At 35.9% G+C, this 19,691-nt stretch overlaps 19 non-coding genes and 2 pseudogenes across 19 annotated transcripts; 11 read left to right on the forward strand and 10 right to left on the reverse strand.

The window, feature by feature from the left end:
* Positions 1–574: 574 nt before the first annotated feature.
* On the forward strand, positions 575–693 carry LOC149129422 (5S ribosomal RNA). Its single transcript, XR_016239865.1, has one exon. It is a non-coding gene; the product is annotated as a 5S ribosomal RNA (ribosomal RNA).
* A 954-nt stretch (positions 694–1,647) lies between these two features.
* Positions 1,648–1,766, reverse strand: LOC149129423 (5S ribosomal RNA). The gene has a single exon (XR_016239336.1). It is a non-coding gene; the product is annotated as a 5S ribosomal RNA (ribosomal RNA).
* A 694-nt stretch (positions 1,767–2,460) lies between these two features.
* LOC149129424 (5S ribosomal RNA) lies at positions 2,461–2,579 on the forward strand. Its single transcript, XR_016240009.1, has one exon. It is a non-coding gene; the product is annotated as a 5S ribosomal RNA (ribosomal RNA).
* A 960-nt stretch (positions 2,580–3,539) lies between these two features.
* LOC149129425 (5S ribosomal RNA) lies at positions 3,540–3,658 on the reverse strand (annotated as a pseudogene).
* A 694-nt stretch (positions 3,659–4,352) lies between these two features.
* On the forward strand, positions 4,353–4,471 carry LOC149129426 (5S ribosomal RNA). Its single transcript, XR_016239876.1, has one exon. It is a non-coding gene; the product is annotated as a 5S ribosomal RNA (ribosomal RNA).
* A 956-nt stretch (positions 4,472–5,427) lies between these two features.
* On the reverse strand, positions 5,428–5,546 carry LOC149129427 (5S ribosomal RNA). The gene has a single exon (XR_016239743.1). It is a non-coding gene; the product is annotated as a 5S ribosomal RNA (ribosomal RNA).
* A 694-nt stretch (positions 5,547–6,240) lies between these two features.
* On the forward strand, positions 6,241–6,359 carry LOC149129428 (5S ribosomal RNA). The gene has a single exon (XR_016239888.1). It is a non-coding gene; the product is annotated as a 5S ribosomal RNA (ribosomal RNA).
* A 967-nt stretch (positions 6,360–7,326) lies between these two features.
* Positions 7,327–7,445, reverse strand: LOC149129429 (5S ribosomal RNA). Its single transcript, XR_016239380.1, has one exon. It is a non-coding gene; the product is annotated as a 5S ribosomal RNA (ribosomal RNA).
* Positions 7,446–8,139: 694 nt separating this feature from the next.
* On the forward strand, positions 8,140–8,258 carry LOC149129430 (5S ribosomal RNA). The gene has a single exon (XR_016239899.1). It is a non-coding gene; the product is annotated as a 5S ribosomal RNA (ribosomal RNA).
* A 952-nt stretch (positions 8,259–9,210) lies between these two features.
* LOC149129431 (5S ribosomal RNA) lies at positions 9,211–9,329 on the reverse strand. Its single transcript, XR_016239744.1, has one exon. It is a non-coding gene; the product is annotated as a 5S ribosomal RNA (ribosomal RNA).
* Positions 9,330–10,023: 694 nt separating this feature from the next.
* On the forward strand, positions 10,024–10,142 carry LOC149129432 (5S ribosomal RNA). The gene has a single exon (XR_016239505.1). It is a non-coding gene; the product is annotated as a 5S ribosomal RNA (ribosomal RNA).
* Positions 10,143–11,109: 967 nt separating this feature from the next.
* Positions 11,110–11,228, reverse strand: LOC149129433 (5S ribosomal RNA). Its single transcript, XR_016239451.1, has one exon. It is a non-coding gene; the product is annotated as a 5S ribosomal RNA (ribosomal RNA).
* Positions 11,229–11,908: 680 nt separating this feature from the next.
* Positions 11,909–12,027, forward strand: LOC149129434 (5S ribosomal RNA). Its single transcript, XR_016239910.1, has one exon. It is a non-coding gene; the product is annotated as a 5S ribosomal RNA (ribosomal RNA).
* A 952-nt stretch (positions 12,028–12,979) lies between these two features.
* On the reverse strand, positions 12,980–13,098 carry LOC149129435 (5S ribosomal RNA). Its single transcript, XR_016239745.1, has one exon. It is a non-coding gene; the product is annotated as a 5S ribosomal RNA (ribosomal RNA).
* Positions 13,099–13,792: 694 nt separating this feature from the next.
* LOC149129436 (5S ribosomal RNA) lies at positions 13,793–13,911 on the forward strand. Its single transcript, XR_016239506.1, has one exon. It is a non-coding gene; the product is annotated as a 5S ribosomal RNA (ribosomal RNA).
* A 967-nt stretch (positions 13,912–14,878) lies between these two features.
* On the reverse strand, positions 14,879–14,997 carry LOC149129437 (5S ribosomal RNA). The gene has a single exon (XR_016239452.1). It is a non-coding gene; the product is annotated as a 5S ribosomal RNA (ribosomal RNA).
* A 680-nt stretch (positions 14,998–15,677) lies between these two features.
* On the forward strand, positions 15,678–15,796 carry LOC149129438 (5S ribosomal RNA). The gene has a single exon (XR_016239987.1). It is a non-coding gene; the product is annotated as a 5S ribosomal RNA (ribosomal RNA).
* Positions 15,797–16,738: 942 nt separating this feature from the next.
* Positions 16,739–16,857, reverse strand: LOC149129439 (5S ribosomal RNA). The gene has a single exon (XR_016239746.1). It is a non-coding gene; the product is annotated as a 5S ribosomal RNA (ribosomal RNA).
* Positions 16,858–17,551: 694 nt separating this feature from the next.
* On the forward strand, positions 17,552–17,669 carry LOC149129440 (5S ribosomal RNA; annotated as a pseudogene).
* Positions 17,670–18,634: 965 nt separating this feature from the next.
* Positions 18,635–18,753, reverse strand: LOC149129441 (5S ribosomal RNA). The gene has a single exon (XR_016239747.1). It is a non-coding gene; the product is annotated as a 5S ribosomal RNA (ribosomal RNA).
* Positions 18,754–19,447: 694 nt separating this feature from the next.
* LOC149129442 (5S ribosomal RNA) lies at positions 19,448–19,566 on the forward strand. Its single transcript, XR_016239338.1, has one exon. It is a non-coding gene; the product is annotated as a 5S ribosomal RNA (ribosomal RNA).
* The last annotated feature ends 125 nt before the right edge of the window (positions 19,567–19,691 follow it).

Raw genomic sequence — 19,691 nt, forward strand, 5'->3', positions numbered from 1 at the left:
GACATTATCTTTCATCTTCACAGTGCCATCTTAGCGATCTTTCTATAAAAAACAAATTATCGTTCACCTTCACAGTACTGAACAGTTAAACGCTGGCAACAACACTTACTAATCATTCACATCATATACTACTACCTATACATTGCACACTTTAACGACTTATGAACTTTCCCTATTTTCCTTCTCATTCTTACGGTCATTTAAGTTTTTATTTGCTTGGCACCCGTTATACACGTTCATCTTTACCAGAAAACAATTCACATTTTGTGCGCCTGTGCTTTCGAAACAATGTTATTATATGCCGGTGTAATGACGTTATACGACCGTTATATCCATTGGGTCGGATATAAAATAGCACCAATTTATTTACAGATTATACCCAGCATTGATACTGATCGCGCAAATGAGAAATAATGAATATATGTGCGGCCGTATTTTTCGCTTTTCAGCTGCAAAAAAATAAATGTTAAAGCCTCAATTTCTATATAAATTGAAAGAAATCAAATGTTCTGAAAAACAAAATTGCTTTAGTATGATATTATAGAATAAATACATTAAAATTTACTTCTCTGATGTTTACGGCCATATCACGTTGAAAACACCGGTTCTCGTCCGATCACCGAAGTTAAGCAACATCGAGCCTAGTTAGTACTTAGATGGGTGACCGCTTGGGAACCCTAGGTGCTGTAAGCATTTTTTTTTGCTTTTTTTAAAAATTAATTTAAGCAAATTGAATTTTGACAATGTAATATGATAAAAGAAAGTGGATTCGATTTACTTTCAATATGAAATACAGAAAGCATACGCAGATTAACCAAAATTCAGCGGGTGGGAACCTCTTGTAAGACTACTACTTATCCATGAACCTTGTTGACAGTGATGATCGTGCAGCTGAAAAGTTTTCCCGTGAAGATATTGAAAATAGCTTTCATGTCATGTTCACTGTTGAACAACCATCAACCTGAGAGAACAGGAACAAATAGTGTAAAGCATTCTCTTCCATAATTCAAACGATTTGCATATTCTGTGACTCTATAAAGGGAGATAATAGTTGCGTTAGTTTCTTAAAAAATTCATATGCTTGTTCTGGGAACTAGCAGTGAACTATCTCTTTCAACCTCTGGCATTCGATATGTTTGTAGGGAATGGACCACTAAGCACGAACTTTTAGTCATTGTTTGCAGCTCGCCTTACCGAGGTGGCAGATGATGCCCGTTGGGATGCTTAACTTTTCCAACCACATGGTTCCGGGTTCAGTCCCACTGCGTGGCACCTTGGGCAAGTGTCTTCTACTATAGTCTCGGGACGACCAAAGCTTTATGAGTGGTTTTCGTAGACGGAAACTGAAAGAAGCCCGTCGTATACATGTGTATATATATATATATATATATATATATATATATATATATATATATATATATATATATATGTATGTATGTGCGTGTATATGTTTGTGTCTGTTCCCCAACATCGCCTGACAACCGATGGTGGTGTGTATACGTCCCTGTAACTTAGCGGTTCGGCAAAAAGTGGACGATATAATAAGTGCCAGGCTTACAAAGAATAAGTCCTGGTGAAAATAAATTGAATCCGCTGTTTTAATGCTTGTTAAAATTTACAGCTTGTGTAAATGAAAAAGAAAACGAATGCTTACAGCACCTAGGGTTCCCAAGCGGTCACCCATCTAAGTACTAACTAGGCTCGATGTTGCTTAACGTCGGTGATCGGACGAGAACCGGTGCTTTCAACGTGATATGGCCGTAAACATCTATACAGTAAATTTTAATCTATTTATTCTATAAACTTATACTAAATCATTTTCATTTTTTAGAATGTATTTTTCTTTCTTTCACTTTGTATATAACTTGGCAATCCTTCGGTAAAAAGACATTATCTTTCATCTTCACAGTGCCATCTTAGCGATCTTTCTATAAAAAACAAATTATCGTTCACCTTCACAGTACTGAACAGTTAAACGCTGGCAACAACACTTACTAATCATTCACATCATATACTACTACCTATACATTGCACACTTTAACGACTTATGAACTTTCCCTATTTTCCTTCTCATTCTTACGGTCATTTAAGTTTTTATTTGCTTGGCACCCGTTATACACGTTCATCTTTACCAGAAAACAATTCACATTTTGTGCGCCTGTGCTTTCGAAACAATGTTATTATATGCCGGTGTAATGACGTTATACGACCGTTATATCCATTGGGTCGGATATAAAATAGCACCAATTTATTTACAGATTATACCCAGCATTGATACTGATCGCGCAAATGAGAAATAATGAATATATGTGCGGCCGTATTTTTCGCTTTTCAGCTGCAAAAAAATAAATGTTAAAGCCTCAATTTCTATATAAATTGAAAGAAATCAAATGTTCTGAAAAACAAAATTGCTTTAGTATGATATTATAGAATAAATACATTAAAATTTACTTCTCTGATGTTTACGGCCATATCACGTTGAAAACACCGGTTCTCGTCCGATCACCGAAGTTAAGCAACATCGAGCCTAGTTAGTACTTAGATGGGTCACCGCTTGGGAACCCTAGGTGCTGTAAGCATTTTTTCTTGCTTTTTTAAAAAATTAATTTAAGCAAATTGAATTTTGACAATGTAATATGATAAAAGAAAGTGGATTCGATTTACTTTCAATATGAAATACAGAAAGCATACGCAGATTAACCAAAATTCAGCGGGTGGGAACCTCTTGTAAGACTACTACTTATCCATGAACCTTGTTGACAGTGATGATCGTGCAGCTGAAAAGTTTTCCCGTGAAGATATTGAAAATAGCTTTCATGTCATGTTCACTGTTGAACAACCATCAACCTGAGAGAACAGGAACAAATAGTGTAAAGCATTCTCTCCCATAATTCAAACGATTTGCATATTCTGTGACTCTATAAAGGGAGATAATAGTTGCGTTAGTTTCTTAAAAAATTCATATGCTTGTTCTGGGAACTAGCATTGAACTATCTCTTTCAACCTCTGGCATTCGATATGTTTGTAGGGAATGGACCACTAAGCACGAACTTTTAGTCATTGTTTGCAGCTCGCCTTACCGAGGTGGCAGATGATGCCCGTTGGGATGCTTAACTTTTCCAACCACATGGTTCCGGGTTCAGTCCCACTGCGTGGCACCTTGGGCAAGTGTCTTCTACTATAGTCTCGGGACGACCAAAGCTTTATGAGTGGTTTTCGTAGACGGAAACTGAAAGAAGCCCGTCGTATACATGTGTATATATATATATATATATATATATATATATATATATATATATATATATATATATATATATGTATGTATGTATGTGCGTGTATATGTTTGTGTCTGTTCCCCAACATCGCCTGACAACCGATGGTGGTGTGTATACGTCCCTGTAACATAGCGGTTCAGCAAAAAGTGGACGATATAATAAGTGCCAGGCTTACAAAGAATAAGTCCTGATGAAAATAAATTGAATAGGCTGTTTTAATGCTTGTTAAAATTTACAGCTTGTGTAAATGAAAAAGAAAACGAATGCTTACAGCACCTAGGGTTCCCAAGCGGTCACCCATCTAAGTACTAACTAGGCTCGATGTTGCATAACTTCGGTGATCGGACGAGAATCGGTGATTTCAACGTGATATGGCCGTAAACATCTATACAGTAAATTTTTATCTATTTATTCTATAAACTTATACTAAATCATTTTCATTTTTTAGAATGTATTTTTCTTTCTTTCACTTTGTATATAACTTGGCAATCCTTCGGTAAAAAGACATTATCTTTCATCTTCACAGTGCCATCTTAGCGATCTTTCTATAAAAAACAAATTATCGTTCACCTTCACAGTGCTGAACAGTTAAACGCTGGCAACAACACTTACTAATCATTCACATCATATACTACTACCTATACATTGCACACTTTAACGACTTATGAACTTTCCCTATTTTCCTTCTCATTCTTACGGTCATTTAAGTTTTTATTTGCTTGGCACCCGTTATACACGTTCATCTTTACCAGAAAACAATTCACATTTTGTGCGCCAGTGCTTTCGAAACAATGTTATTATATGCCTGTGTAATGACGTTATACGACCGTTATATCCATTGGGTCGGATATAAAATAGCACCAATTTATTTACAGATTATACCCAGCATTGATACTGATCGCGCAAATGAGAAATAATGAATATATGTGCGGCCGTATTATTCGCTTTTCAGCTGCAAAAAAATAAATGTTAAAGCCTCAATTTCTATATAAATTGAAAGAAATCAAATGTTCTAAAAAACAAAATTGTGATAGTATCAGTATATAGAATAAATATATTAAAATTTGCTACTCTAATGTTTACGGCCATATCACGTTGAAAACACCGGTTCTCGTCCGATCACCGAAGTTAAGCAACATCGAGCCTAGTTAGTACTTAGATGGGTGACCGCTTGGGAACCCTAGGTGCTGTAAGCATTTTTTTTGCTTCTTTTAAAATTTTTTTAAAAATTAATTTAAACAAATTGAATTTTGACAATATAATATGATAAAAGAAAGTGGATTCGATTTACTTTCAATATGAAATACAGACAGCATACGCAGATTAACCAAAATTCAGCGGGTGGGAACCTCTTGTAAGACTACTACTTATCCATGAAACTTGTTGACAGTGATGATCGTGCAGCTGAAAAGTTTTCCCGTGAAGATATTGAAAATAGCTTTCATGTCATGTTCACTGTTGAACAACCATCAACCTGAGAGAACAGGAACAAATAGTGTAAAGCATTCTCTTCCATAATTCAAACGATTTGCATATTCTGTGACTCTATAAAGGGAGATAATAGTTGCGTTAGTTTCTAAAAAAATTCATATGCTTGTTCTGGGAACTGGCAGTGAACTATCTCTTTCAACCTCTGGCATTCGATATGTTTGTAGGGACTGGACCACTAAGCACGAACTTTTAGTCATTGTTTGCAGCTCGCCTTACCGAGGTGCCAGATGATGCCCGTTGGGATGCTTAACTTTTCCAACCACATGGTTCCGGGTTCAGTCCCACTGCGTGGCACCTTGGGCAAGTGTCTTCTACTATAGTCTCGGGACGACCAAAGCCTTATGAGTGGTTTTGGTAGACGGAAACTGAAAGAAGCCCGTCGTATACATGTGTATACATGTGTATATATATATATATATATATATATATATATATATATATATGTATGTATGTGCGTGTATATGTTTGTGTCTGTTCCCCAACATCGCATGACAACCGATGGTGTTGTGTATACATCCCTGTAACTTAGCGGTTCGGCAAAAAGTGGACGATATAATAAGTGCCAGGCTTACAAAGAATAAGTCCTGATGAAAATAAATTGAATCCGTTGTTTTAATGCTTGTTAAAATTTACAGCTTGTGTAAATTAAAAAGAAAAAGAATGCTTACAGCACCTAGGGTTCCCAAGCGGTCACCCATCTAAGTACTAACTAGGCTCGATGTTGCTTAACTTCGGTGATCGGACGAGAACCGGTGCTTTCAACGTGATATGGCCGTAAACATCTATACAGTAAATTTTAATCTATTTATTCTATAAACTTATACTAAATCATTTTCATTTTTTAGAATGTATTTTTCTTTCTTTCACTTTGTATATAACTTGGCAATCCTTCGGTAAAAAGACATTATCTTTCATCTTCACAGTGCCATCTTAGCGATCTTTCTATAAAAAACAAATTATCGTTCACCTTCATAGTGCTGAACAGTTAAACGCTGACAACAACACTTACTAATCATTCACATCATATACTACTACCTATACATTGCACACTTTAACGACTTATGAACTTTCCCTATTTTCCTTCTCATTCTTACGGTCATTTAAGTTTTTATTTGCTTGGCACCCGTTATACACGTTCATCTTTACCAGAAAACAATTCACATTTTGTGCGCCAGTGCTTTCGAAACAATGTTATTATATGCCTGTGTAATGACGTTATACGACCGTTATATCCATTGGGTCGGATATAAAATAGCACCAATTTATTTACAGATTATACCCAGCATTGATACTGATCGCGCAAATGAGAAATAATGAATATATGTGCGGCCGTATTTTTCGCTTTTCAGCTGCAAAAAAATAAATGTTAAAGCCTCAATTTCTATATAAATTGAAAGAAATCAAATGTTCTAAAAAACAAAATTGTGATAGTATCAGTATATAGAATAAATATATTAAAATTTGCTACTCTAATGTTTACGGCCATATCACGTTGAAAACACCGGTTCTCGTCCGATCACCGAAGTTAAGCAACATCGAGCCTAGTTAGTACTTAGATGGGTGACCGCTTGGGAACCCTAGGTGCTGTAAGCATTTTTTTTGCTTCTTTTAAAATTTTTTTTAAAAATTAATTTAAACAAATTGAATTTTGACAATATAATATGATAAAAGAAAGTGGATTCGATTTACTTTCAATATGAAATACAGACAGCATACGCAGATTAACCAAAATTCAGCGGGTGGGAACCTCTTGTAAGACTACTACTTATCCATGAAACTTGTTGACAGTGATGATCGTGCAGCTGAAAAGTTTTCCCGTGAAGATATTGAAAATAGCTTTCATGTCATGTTCACTGTTGAACAACCATCAACCTGAGAGAACAGGAACAAATAGTGTAAAGCATTCTCTCCCATAATTCAAACGATTTGCATATTCTGTGACTCTATAAAGGGAGATAATAGTTGCGTTAGTTTCTTAAAAAATTCATATGCTTGTTCTGGGAACTGGCAGTGAACTATCTCTTTCAACCTCTGGCATTCGATATGTTTGTAGGGACTGGACCACTAAGCACGAACTTTTAGTCATTGTTTGCAGCTCGCCTTACCGAGGTGCCAGATGATGCCCGTTGGGATGCTTAACTTTTCCAACCACATGGTTCCGGGTTCAGTCCCACTGCGTAGCACCTTGGGCAAGTGTCTTCTACTATAGTCTCGGGACGACCAAAGCCTTATGAGTGATTTTGGTAGACGGAAACTGAAAGAAGCCCGTCGTATACATGTGTATACATGTGTATATATATATATATATATATATATATATATATATATATATATATATATATGTATGTATGTGCGTGTATATGTTTGTGTCTGTTCCCCAACATCGCATGACAACCGATGGTGGTGTGTATACGTCCCTGTAACTTAGCGGTTCGGCAAAAAGTGGACGATATAATAAGTGCCAGGCTTACAAAGAATAAGTCCTGATGAAAATAAATTGAATCCGCTGTTTTAATGCTTGTTAAAATTTACAGCTTGTGTAAATTAAAAAGAAAAAGAAAGCTTACAGCACCTAGGGTACCCAAGCGGTCACCCATCTAAGTACTAACTAGGCTCGATGTTGCTTAACTTCGGTGATCGGACGAGAACCGGTGCTTTCAACGTGATATGGCCGTAAACGTCTAAACAGTAAATTTTAATCTATTTATTCTATAAACTTATACTAAATCATTTTCATTTTTTAGAATGTATTTTTCTTTCTTTCACTTTGTATATAACTTGGCAATCCTTCGGTAAAAAGACATTATCTTTCATCTTCACAGTGCCATCTTAGCGATCTTTCTATAAAAAGCAAATTATCGTTCACCTTCACAGTGCTGAACAGTTAAACGCTGGCAACAACACTTACTAATCATTCACATCATATACTACTACCTATACATTGCACACTTTAACGACTTATGAACTTTCCCTATTTTCCTTCTCACTCTTACGGTCATTTAAGTTTTTATTTGCTTGGCACCCGTTATACACGTTCATCTTTACCAGAAAACAATTCACATTTTGTGCGCCAGTGCTTTCGAAACAATGTTATTATATGCCGGTGTAATGACGTTATACGACCGTTATATCCATTGGGTCGGATATAAAATAGCACCAATTTATTTACAGATTATACCCAGCATTGATACTGATCGCGCAAATGAGAAATAATGAATATATGTGCGGCCGTATTTTTCGCTTTTAAGTTGCAAAAAAATAAATGTTAAAGCCTCAATTTCTATATAAATTGAAAGAAATCAAATGTTCTGAAAAATAAAATTGCTTTAGTATGATATTATAGAATAAATACATTAAAATTTACTTCTCTGATGTTTACGGCCATATCACGTTGAAAACACCGGTTCTCGTCCGATCACCGAAGTTAAGCAACATCGAGCCTAGTTAGTACTTAGATGGGTGACCGCTTGGGAACCCTAGGTGCTGTAAGCATTTTTTTTGCTTCTTTTAAAATTTTTTTAAAAATTAATTTAAACAAATTGAATTTTGACAATGTAATATGATAAAAGAAAGTGGATTCGATTTACTTTCAATATGAAATACAGAAAGCATACGCAGATTAACCAAAATTCAGCGGGTGGGAACCTCTTGTAAGACTACTACTTATCCATGAAACTTGTTGACAGTGATGATCGTGCAGCTGAAAAGTTTTCCCGTGAAGATATTGAAAATAGCTTTCATGTCATGTTCACTGTTGAACAACCATCAACCTGAGAGAACAGGAACAAATAGTGTAAAGCATTCTCTCCCATAATTCAAACGATTTGCATATTCTGTGACTCTATAAAGGGAGATAATAGTTGCGTTAGTTTCTAAAAAAATTCATATGCTTGTTCTGGGAACTGGCAGTGAACTATCTCTTTCAACCTCTGGCATTCGATATGTTTGTAGGGACTGGACCACTAAGCACGAACTTTCAGTCATTGTTTGCAGCTCGCCTTACCGAGGTGCCAGATGATGCCCGTTGGGATGCTTAACTTTTCCAACCACATGGTTCCGAGTTCAGTCCCACTGCGTGGCACCTTGGGCAAGTGTCTTCTACTATAGTCTCGGGACGACCAAAGCCTTATGAGTGGTTTTGGTAGACGGAAACTGAAAGAAGCCCGTCGTATACATGTGTATACATGTGTATATATATATATATATATATATATATATATATATATGTATGTATGTGCGTGTATATGTTTGTGTCTGTTCCCCAACATCGCATGACAACCGATGGTGGTGTGTATACGTCCCTGTAACTTAGCGGTTCGGCAAAAAGTGGACGATATAATAAGTGCCAGGCTTACAAAGAATAAGTCCTGATGAAAATAAATTGAATCCGCTGTTTTAATGCTTGTTAAAATTTACAGCTTGTGTAAATTAAAAAGAAAAAGAATGCTTACAGCACCTAGGGTTCCCAAGCGGTCACCCATCTAAGTACTAACTAGGCTCGATGTTGCTTAACTTCGGTGATCGGACGAGAACCGGTGCTTTCAACGTGATATGGCCGTAAACATCTATACAGTAAATTTTAATCTATTTATTCTATAAACTTATACTAAATCATTTTCATTTTTTAGAATGTATTTTTCTTTCTTTCACTTTGTATATAACTTGGCAATCCTTCGGTAAAAAGACGTTATCTTTCATCTTCACAGTGCCATCTTAGCGATCTTTCTATAAAAAACAAATTATCGTTCACCTTCACAGTGCTGAACAGTTAAACGCTGGCAACAACACTTACTAATCATTCACATCATATACTACTACCTATACATTGCACACTTTAACGACTTATGAACTTTCCCTATTTTCCTTCTCACTCTTACGGTCATTTAAGTTTTTATTTGCTTGGCACCCGTTATACACGTTCATCTTTACCAGAAAACAATTCACATTTTGTGCGCCAGTGCTTTCGAAACAATGTTATTATATGCCGGTGTAATGACGTTATACGACCGTTATATCCATTGGGTCGGATATAAAATAGCACCAATTTATTTACAGATTATACCCAGCATTGATACTGATCGCGCAAATGAGAAATAATGAATATATGTGCGGCCGTATTTTTCGCTTTTAAGTTGCAAAAAAATAAATGTTAAAGCCTCAATTTCTATATAAATTGAAAGAAATCAAATGTTCTGAAAAATAAAATTGCGTTAGTATGATATTATAGAATAAATACATTAAAATTGACTTCTCTGATGTTTTCGGCCATATCACGTTGAAAACACCGGTTCTCGTCCGATCACCGAAGTTAAGCAACATCGAGTCTAGTTAGTACTTAGATGGGTGACCGCTTGGGAACCCTAGGTGCTGTAAGCATTTTTTTTGCTTCTTTAAAAATTTTTTTTTTAATTAATTTAAACAAATTGAATTTTGACAATATAATATGATAAAAGAAAGTGGATTCGATTTACTTTCAATATGAAATACAGACAGCATACGCAGATTAACCAAAATTCAGCGGGTGGGAACCTCTTGTAAGACTACTACTTATCCATGAAACTTGTTGACAGTGATGATCGTGCAGCTGAAAAGTTTTCCCGTGAAGATATTGAAAATAGCTTTCATGTCATGTTCACTGTTGAACAACCATCAACCTGAGAGAACAGGAACAAATAGTGTAAAGCATTCTCTCCCATAATTCAAACGATTTGCATATTCTGTGACTCTATAAAGGGAGATAATAGTTGCGTTAGTTTCTAAAAAAATTCATATGCTTGTTCTGGGAACTGGCAGTGAACTATCTCTTTCAACCTCTGGCATTCGATATGTTTGTAGGGACTGGACCACTAAGCACGAACTTTTAGTCATTGTTTGCAGCTCGCCTTACCGAGGTGCCAGATGATGCCCGTTGGGATGCTTAACTTTTCCAACCACATGGTTCCGGGTTCAGTTCCACTGCTTGGCACCTTGGGCAAGTGTCTTCTACTATAGTCTCGGGACGACTAAAGCCTTATGAGTGGTTTTGGTAGACGGAAACTGAAAGAAGCCCGTCGTATACATGTGTATACATGTGTATATATATTATATATATATATATATATATATATATATATATATATATATATGTATGTATGTGCGTGTATATGTTTGTGTCTGTTCCCCAACATCGCATGACAACCGATGGTGGTGTGTATACGTCCCTGTAACTTAGCGGTTCGGCAAAAAGTGGACGATATAATAAGTGCCAGGCTTACAAAGAATAAGTCCTGAAGAAAATAAATTGAATCCGCTGTTTTAATGCTTGTTAAAATTTACACCTTGTGTAAATTAAAAAGAAAAAGGATACTTACAGCACCTAGGGTTCCCAAGCGGTCATCCATCTAAGTACTAACTAGGCTCGATGTTGCTTAACTTCGGTGATCGGACGAGAACCGGTGCTTTCAACGTGATATGGCCGTAAACATCTATACAGTAAATTTTAATCTATTTATTCTATAAACTTATACTAAATCATTTTCATTTTTTAGAATGTATTTTTCTTTCTTTCACTTTGTATATAACTTGGCAATCCTTCGGTAAAAAGACATTATCTTTCATCTTCACAGTGCCATCTTAGCGATCTTTCTATAAAAAACAAATTATCGTTCACCTTCACAGTGCTGAGCAGTTAAACGCTGGCAACAACACTTACTAATCATTCACATCATATACTACTACCTATACATTGCACACTTTAACGACTTATGAACTTTCCCTATTTTCCTTCTCACTCTTACGGTCATTTAAGTTTTTATTTGCTTGGCACCCGTTATACACGAAAACAATTCACATTTTGTGCGCCAGTGCTTTCGAAACAATGTTATTATATGCCGGTGTAATGACGTTATGCGACCGTTATATCCATTGGGTCGGATATAAAATAGCACCAATTTATTTACAGATTATACCCAGCATTGATACTGATCGCGCAAATGAGAAATAATGAATATATGTGCGGCCGTATTTTTCGCTTTTAAGTTGCAAAAAAATAAATGTTAAAGCCTCAATTTCTATATAAATTGAAAGAAATCAAATGTTCTGAAAAATAAAATTGCTTTAGTATGATATTATAGAATAAATACATTAAAATTTACATCTCTGATGTTTACGGCCATATCACGTTGAAAACACCGGTTCTCGTCCGATCACCGAAGTTAAGCAACATCGAGCCTAGTTAGTACTTAGATGGGTGACCGCTTGGGAACCCTAGGTGCTGTAAGCATTTTTTTTGCTTCTTTTAAAACTTTTTTAAAAATTAATTTAAACAAATTGAATTTTGACAATGTAATATGATAAAAGAAAGTGGATTCGATTTACTTTCAATATGAAATACAGACAGCATACGCAGATTAACCAAAATTCAGCGGGTGGGAACCTCTTGTAAGACTACTACTTATCCATGAAACTTGTTGACAGTGATGATCGTGCAGCTGAAAAGTTTTCCCGTGAAGATATTGAAAATAGCTTTCATGTCATGTTCACTGTTGAACAACCATCAACCTGAGAGAACAGGAACAAATAGTGTAAAGCATTCTCTCCCATAATTCAAACGATTTGCATATTCTGTGACTCTATAAAGGGAGATAATAGTTGCGTTAGTTTCTAAAAAAATTCATATGCTTGTTCTGGGAACTGGCAGTGAACTATCTCTTTCAACCTCTGGCATTCGATATGTTTGTAGGGACTGGACCACTAAGCACGAACTTTCAGTCATTGTTTGCAGCTCGCCTTACCGAGGTGCCAGATGATGCCCGTTGGGATGCTTAACTTTTCCAACCACATGGTTCCGAGTTCAGTCCCACTGCGTGGCACCTTGGGCAAGTGTCTTCTACTATAGTCTCGGGACGACCAAAGCCTTATGAGTGGTTTTGGTAGACGGAAACTGAAAGAAGCCCGTCGTATACATGTGTATACATGTGTATATATATATATATATATATATATATATATATATATGTATGTATGTGCGTGTATATGTTTGTGTCTGTTCCCCAACATCGCATGACAACCGATGGTGGTGTGTATACGTCCCTGTAACTTAGCGGTTCGGCAAAAAGTGGACGATATAATAAGTGCCAGGCTTACAAAGAATAAGTCCTGATGAAAATAAATTGAATCCGCTGTTTTAATGCTTGTTAAAATTTACAGCTTGTGTAAATTAAAAAGAAAAAGAATGCTTACAGCACCTAGGGTTCCCAAGCGGTCACCCATCTAAGTACTAACTAGGCTCGATGTTGCTTAACTTCGGTGATCGGACGAGAACCGGTGCTTTCAACGTGATATGGCCGTAAACATCTATACAGTAAATTTTAATCTATTTATTCTATAAACTTATACTAAATCATTTTCATTTTTTAGAATGTATTTTTCTTTCTTTCACTTTGTATATAACTTGGCAATCCTTCGGTAAAAAGACGTTATCTTTCATCTTCACAGTGCCATCTTAGCGATCTTTCTATAAAAAACAAATTATCGTTCACCTTCACAGTGCTGAACAGTTAAACGCTGGCAACAACACTTACTAATCATTCACATCATATACTACTACCTATACATTGCACACTTTAACGACTTATGAACTTTCCCTATTTTCCTTCTCACTCTTACGGTCATTTAAGTTTTTATTTGCTTGGCACCCGTTATACACGTTCATCTTTACCAGAAAACAATTCACATTTTGTGCGCCAGTGCTTTCGAAACAATGTTATTATATGCCGGTGTAATGACGTTATACGACCGTTATATCCATTGGGTCGGATATAAAATAGCACCAATTTATTTACAGATTATACCCAGCATTGATACTGATCGCGCAAATGAGAAATAATGAATATATGTGCGGCCGTATTTTTCGCTTTTAAGTTGCAAAAAAATAAATGTTAAAGCCTCAATTTCTATATAAATTGAAAGAAATCAAATGTTCTGAAAAATAAAATTGCGTTAGTATGATATTATAGAATAAATACATTAAAATTGACTTCTCTGATGTTTTCGGCCATATCACGTTGAAAACACCGGTTCTCGTCCGATCACCGAAGTTAAGCAACATCGAGTCTAGTTAGTACTTAGATGGGTGACCGCTTGGGAACCCTAGGTGCTGTAAGCATTTTTTTTGCTTCTTTAAAAATTTTTTTTTTAATTAATTTAAACAAATTGAATTTTGACAATATAATATGATAAAAGAAAGTGGATTCGATTTACTTTCAATATGAAATACAGACAGCATACGCAGATTAACCAAAATTCAGCGGGTGGGAACCTCTTGTAAGACTACTACTTATCCATGAAACTTGTTGACAGTGATGATCGTGCAGCTGAAAAGTTTTCCCGTGAAGATATTGAAAATAGCTTTCATGTCATGTTCACTGTTGAACAACCATCAACCTGAGAGAACAGGAACAAATAGTGTAAAGCATTCTCTCCCATAATTCAAACGATTTGCATATTCTGTGACTCTATAAAGGGAGATAATAGTTGCGTTAGTTTCTAAAAAAATTCATATGCTTGTTCTGGGAACTGGCAGTGAACTATCTCTTTCAACCTCTGGCATTCGATATGTTTGTAGGGACTGGACCACTAAGCACGAACTTTTAGTCATTGTTTGCAGCTCGCCTTACCGAGGTGCCAGATGATGCCCGTTGGGATGCTTAACTTTTCCAACCACATGGTTCCGGGTTCAGTTCCACTGCTTGGCACCTTGGGCAAGTGTCTTCTACTATAGTCTCGGGACGACTAAAGCCTTATGAGTGGTTTTGGTAGACGGAAACTGAAAGAAGCCCGTCGTATACATGTGTATACATGTGTATATATATTATATATATATATATATATATATATATATATATATATATATATGTATGTATGTGCGTGTATATGTTTGTGTCTGTTCCCCAACATCGCATGACAACCGATGGTGGTGTGTATACGTCCCTGTAACTTAGCGGTTCGGCAAAAAGTGGACGATATAATAAGTGCCAGGCTTACAAAGAATAAGTCCTGAAGAAAATAAATTGAATCCGCTGTTTTAATGCTTGTTAAAATTTACACCTTGTGTAAATTAAAAAGAAAAAGGATACTTACAGCACCTAGGGTTCCCAAGCGGTCATCCATCTAAGTACTAACTAGGCTCGATGTTGCTTAACTTCGGTGATCGGACGAGAACCGGTGCTTTCAACGTGATATGGCCGTAAACATCTATACAGTAAATTTTAATCTATTTATTCTATAAACTTATACTAAATCATTTTCATTTTTTAGAATGTATTTTTCTTTCTTTCACTTTGTATATAACTTGGCAATCCTTCGGTAAAAAGACATTATCTTTCATCTTCACAGTGCCATCTTAGCGATCTTTCTATAAAAAACAAATTATCGTTCACCTTCACAGTGCTGAGCAGTTAAACGCTGGCAACAACACTTACTAATCATTCACATCATATACTACTACCTATACATTGCACACTTTAACGACTTATGAACTTTCCCTATTTTCCTTCTCACTCTTACGGTCATTTAAGTTTTTATTTGCTTGGCACCCGTTATACACGAAAACAATTCACATTTTGTGCGCCAGTGCTTTCGAAACAATGTTATTATATGCCGGTGTAATGACGTTATGCGACCGTTATATCCATTGGGTCGGATATAAAATAGCACCAATTTATTTACAGATTATACCCAGCATTGATACTGATCGCGCAAATGAGAAATAATGAATATATGTGCGGCCGTATTTTTCGCTTTTAAGTTGCAAAAAAATAAATGTTAAAGCCTCAATTTCTATATAAATTGAAAGAAATCAAATGTTCTGAAAAATAAAATTGCTTTAGTATGATATTATAGAATAAATACATTAAAATTTACATCTCTGATGTTTACGGTCATATCACGTTGAAAACACCGGTTCTCGTCCGATCACCGAAGTTAAGCAACATCGAGCCTAGTTAGTACTTAGATGGGTGACCGCTTGGGAACCCTAGGTGCTGTAAGCATTTTTTTTGCTTCTTTTAAAACTTTTTTAAAAATTAATTTAAACAAATTGAATTTTGACAATGTAATATGATAAAAGAAAGTGGATTCGATTTACTTTCAATATGAAATACAGACAGCATACGCAGATTAACCAAAATTCAGCGGGTGGGAACCTCTTGTAAGACTACTACTTATCCATGAAACTTGTTGACAGTGATGATCGTGCAGCTGAAAAGTTTTCCCGTGAAGATATTGAAAATAGCTTTCATGTCATGTTCACTGTTGAACAACCATCAACCTGAGAGAACAGGAACAAATAGTGTAAAGCATTCTCTCCCATAATTCAAACGATTTGCATATTCTGTGACTCTATAAAGGGAGATAATAGTTGCGTTAGTTTCTAAAAAAATTCATATGCTTGTTCTGGGAACTGGCAGTGAACTATCTCTTTCAACCTCTGGCATTCGATATGTTTGTAGGGACTGGACCACTAAGCACGAACTTTTAGTCATTGTTTGCAGCTCGCCTTGCCGAGGTGCCAGATGATGCCCGTTGGGATGCTTAACTTTTCCAACCAGATGGTTCCGGGTTCAGTCCCACTGCGTGGCACCTTGGGCAAGTGTCTTCTACTATAGTCTCGGGACGACCAAAGCCTTATGAGTGGTTTTGGTAGACGGAAACTGAAAGAAGCCCGTCGTATACATGTGTATACATGTGTATATATATATATATATATATATATATGTATGTATGTGCGTGTATATGTTTGTGTCTGTTCCCCAACATCGCATGACAACCGATGGTGGTGTGTATACGTCCCTGTAACGTAGCGGTTCGGCAAAAAGTGGACGATATAATAAGTGCCAGGCTTACAAAGAATAAGTCCTGATGAAAATAAATTGAATCCGCTGTTTTAATGCTTGTTAAAATTTACAGCTTGTGTAAATTAAAAAGAAAAAGAATGCTTACAGCACCTAGGGTTCCCAAGCGGTCACCCATCTAAGTACTAACTAGGCTCGATGTTGCTTAACTTCGGTGATCGGACGAGAACCGGTGCTTTCAACGTGATATGGCCGTAAACATCTATACAGTAAATTTTAATCTATTTATTCTATAAACTTATACTAAATCATTTTCATTTTTTAGAATGTATTTTTCTTTCTTTCACTTTGTATATAACTTGGCAATCCTTCGGTAAAAAGACGTTATCTTTCATCTTCACAGTGCCATCTTAGCGATCTTTCTATAAAAAACAAATTATCGTTCACCTTCACAGTGCTGAACAGTTAAACGCTGGCAACAACACTTACTAATCATTCACATCATATACTACTACCTATACATTGCACACTTTAACGACTTATGAACTTTCCCTATTTTCCTTCTCACTCTTACGGTCATTTAAGTTTTTATTTGCTTGGCACCCGTTATACACGTTCATCTTTACCAGAAAACAATTCACATTTTGTGCGCCAGTGCTTTCGAAACAATGTTATTATATGCCGGTGTAATGACGTTATACGACCGTTATATCCATTGGGTCGGATATAAAATAGCACCAATTTATTTACAGATTATACCCAGCATTGATACTGATCGCGCAAATGAGAAATAATGAATATATGTGCGGCCGTATTTTTCGCTTTTAAGTTGCAAAAAAATAAATGTTAAAGCCTCAATTTCTATATAAATTGAAAGAAATCAAATGTTCTGAAAAATAAAATTGCGTTAGTATGATATTATAGAATAAATACATTAAAATTGACTTCTCTGATGTTTTCGGCCATATCACGTTGAAAACACCGGTTCTCGTCCGATCACCGAAGTTAAGCAACATCGAGTCTAGTTAGTACTTAGATGGGTGACGCTTGGGAACCCTAGGTGCTGTAAGCATTTTTTTTGCTTCTTTAAAAATTTTTTTTTTAATTAATTTAAACAAATTGAATTTTGACAATATAATATGATAAAAGAAAGTGGATTCGATTTACTTTCAATATGAAATACAGACAGCATACGCAGATTAACCAAAATTCAGCGGGTGGGAACCTCTTGTAAGACTACTACTTATCCATGAAACTTGTTGACAGTGATGATCGTGCAGCTGAAAAGTTTTCCCGTGAAGATATTGAAAATAGCTTTCATGTCATGTTCACTGTTGAACAACCATCAACCTGAGAGAACAGGAACAAATAGTGTAAAGCATTCTCTCCCATAATTCAAACGATTTGCATATTCTGTGACTCTATAAAGGGAGATAATAGTTGCGTTAGTTTCTAAAAAAATTCATATGCTTTTTCTGGGAACTGGCAGTGAACTATCTCTTTCAACCTCTGGCATTCGATATGTTTGTAGGGACTGGACCACTAAGCACGAACTTTTAGTCATTGTTTGCAGCTCGCCTTACCGAGGTGCCAGATGATGCCCGTTGGGATGCTTAACTTTTCCAACCACATGGTTCCGGGTTCAGTCCCACTGCTTGGCACCTTGGGCAAGTGTCTTCTACTATAGTCTCGGGACGACCAAAGCCTTATGAGTGGTTTTGGTAGACGGAAACTGAAAGAAGCCCGTCGTATACATGTGTATACATGTGTATATATATTATATATATATATATATATATATATATATATATATATATATGTATGTATGTGCGTGTATATGTTTGTGTCTGTTCCCCAACATCGCATGACAACCGATGGTGGTGTGTATACGTCCCCGTAACTTAGCGGTTCGGCAAAAAGTGGACGATATAATAAGTGCCAGGCTTACAAAGAATAAGTCCTGATGAAAATAAATTGAATCCGCTGTTTTAATGCTTGTTAAAATTTACAGCTTGTGTAAATTAAAAAGAAAAAGAATGCTTACAGCACCTAGGGTTCCCAAGCGGTCACCCATCTAAGTACTAACTAGGCTCGATGTTGCTTAACTTCGGTGATCGGACGAGAACCGGTGCTTTCAACGTGATATGGCCGTAAACATCTATACAGTAAATTTTAATCTATTTATTCTATAAACTTATACTAAATCATTTTCATTTTTTAGAATGTATTTTTCTTTCTTTCACTTTGTATATAACTTGGCAATCCTTCGGTAAAAAGACATTATCTTTCATCTTCACAGTGCCATCTTAGCGATCTTTCTATAAAAAACAAATTATCGTTCACCTTCACAGTGCTGAACAGTTAAACGCTGGCAACAACACTTACTAATCATTCACATCATATACTACTACCTATACATTGCACACTTTAACGACTTATGAACTTTCCCTATTTTCCTTCTCACTCTTACGGTCATTTAAGTTTTTATTTGCTTGGCACCCGTTATACACGTTCATCTTTACCAGAAAACAATTCACATTTTGTGCGCCAGTTCTTTCGAAACAATGTTATTATATGCCGGTGTAATGACGTTATACGACCGTTATATCCATTGGGTCGGATATAAAATAGCACCAATTTATTTACAGATTATACCCAGCATTGATACTGATCGCGCAAATGAGAAATAATGAATATATGTGCGGCCGTATTTTTCGCTTTTAAGTTGCAAAAAAATAAATGTTAAAGCCTCAATTTCTATATAAATTGAAAGAAATCAAATGTTCTGAAAAATAAAATTGCGTTAGTATGATATTATAGAATAAATACATTAAAATTTACTTCTCTGATGTTTACGGCCATATCACGTTGAAAACACCGGTTCTCGTCCGATCACCGAAGTTAAGCAACATCGAGTCTAGTTAGTACTTAGATGGGTGACCGCTTGGGAACCCTAGGTGCTGTAAGCATTTTTTTTGCTTCTTTAAAAATTTTTTTTTTAATTAATTTAAACAAATTGAATTTTGACAATATAATATGATAAAAGAAAGTGGATTCGATTTACTTTCAATATGAAATACAGACAGCATACGCA

Source organism: Octopus bimaculoides, unplaced genomic scaffold (genome assembly GCF_046866305.1).
Source record: "Octopus bimaculoides isolate indiv1 unplaced genomic scaffold, ASM4686630v1 contig39, whole genome shotgun sequence".
Lineage (NCBI taxonomy): Eukaryota > Metazoa > Mollusca > Cephalopoda > Octopoda > Octopodidae > Octopus > Octopus bimaculoides.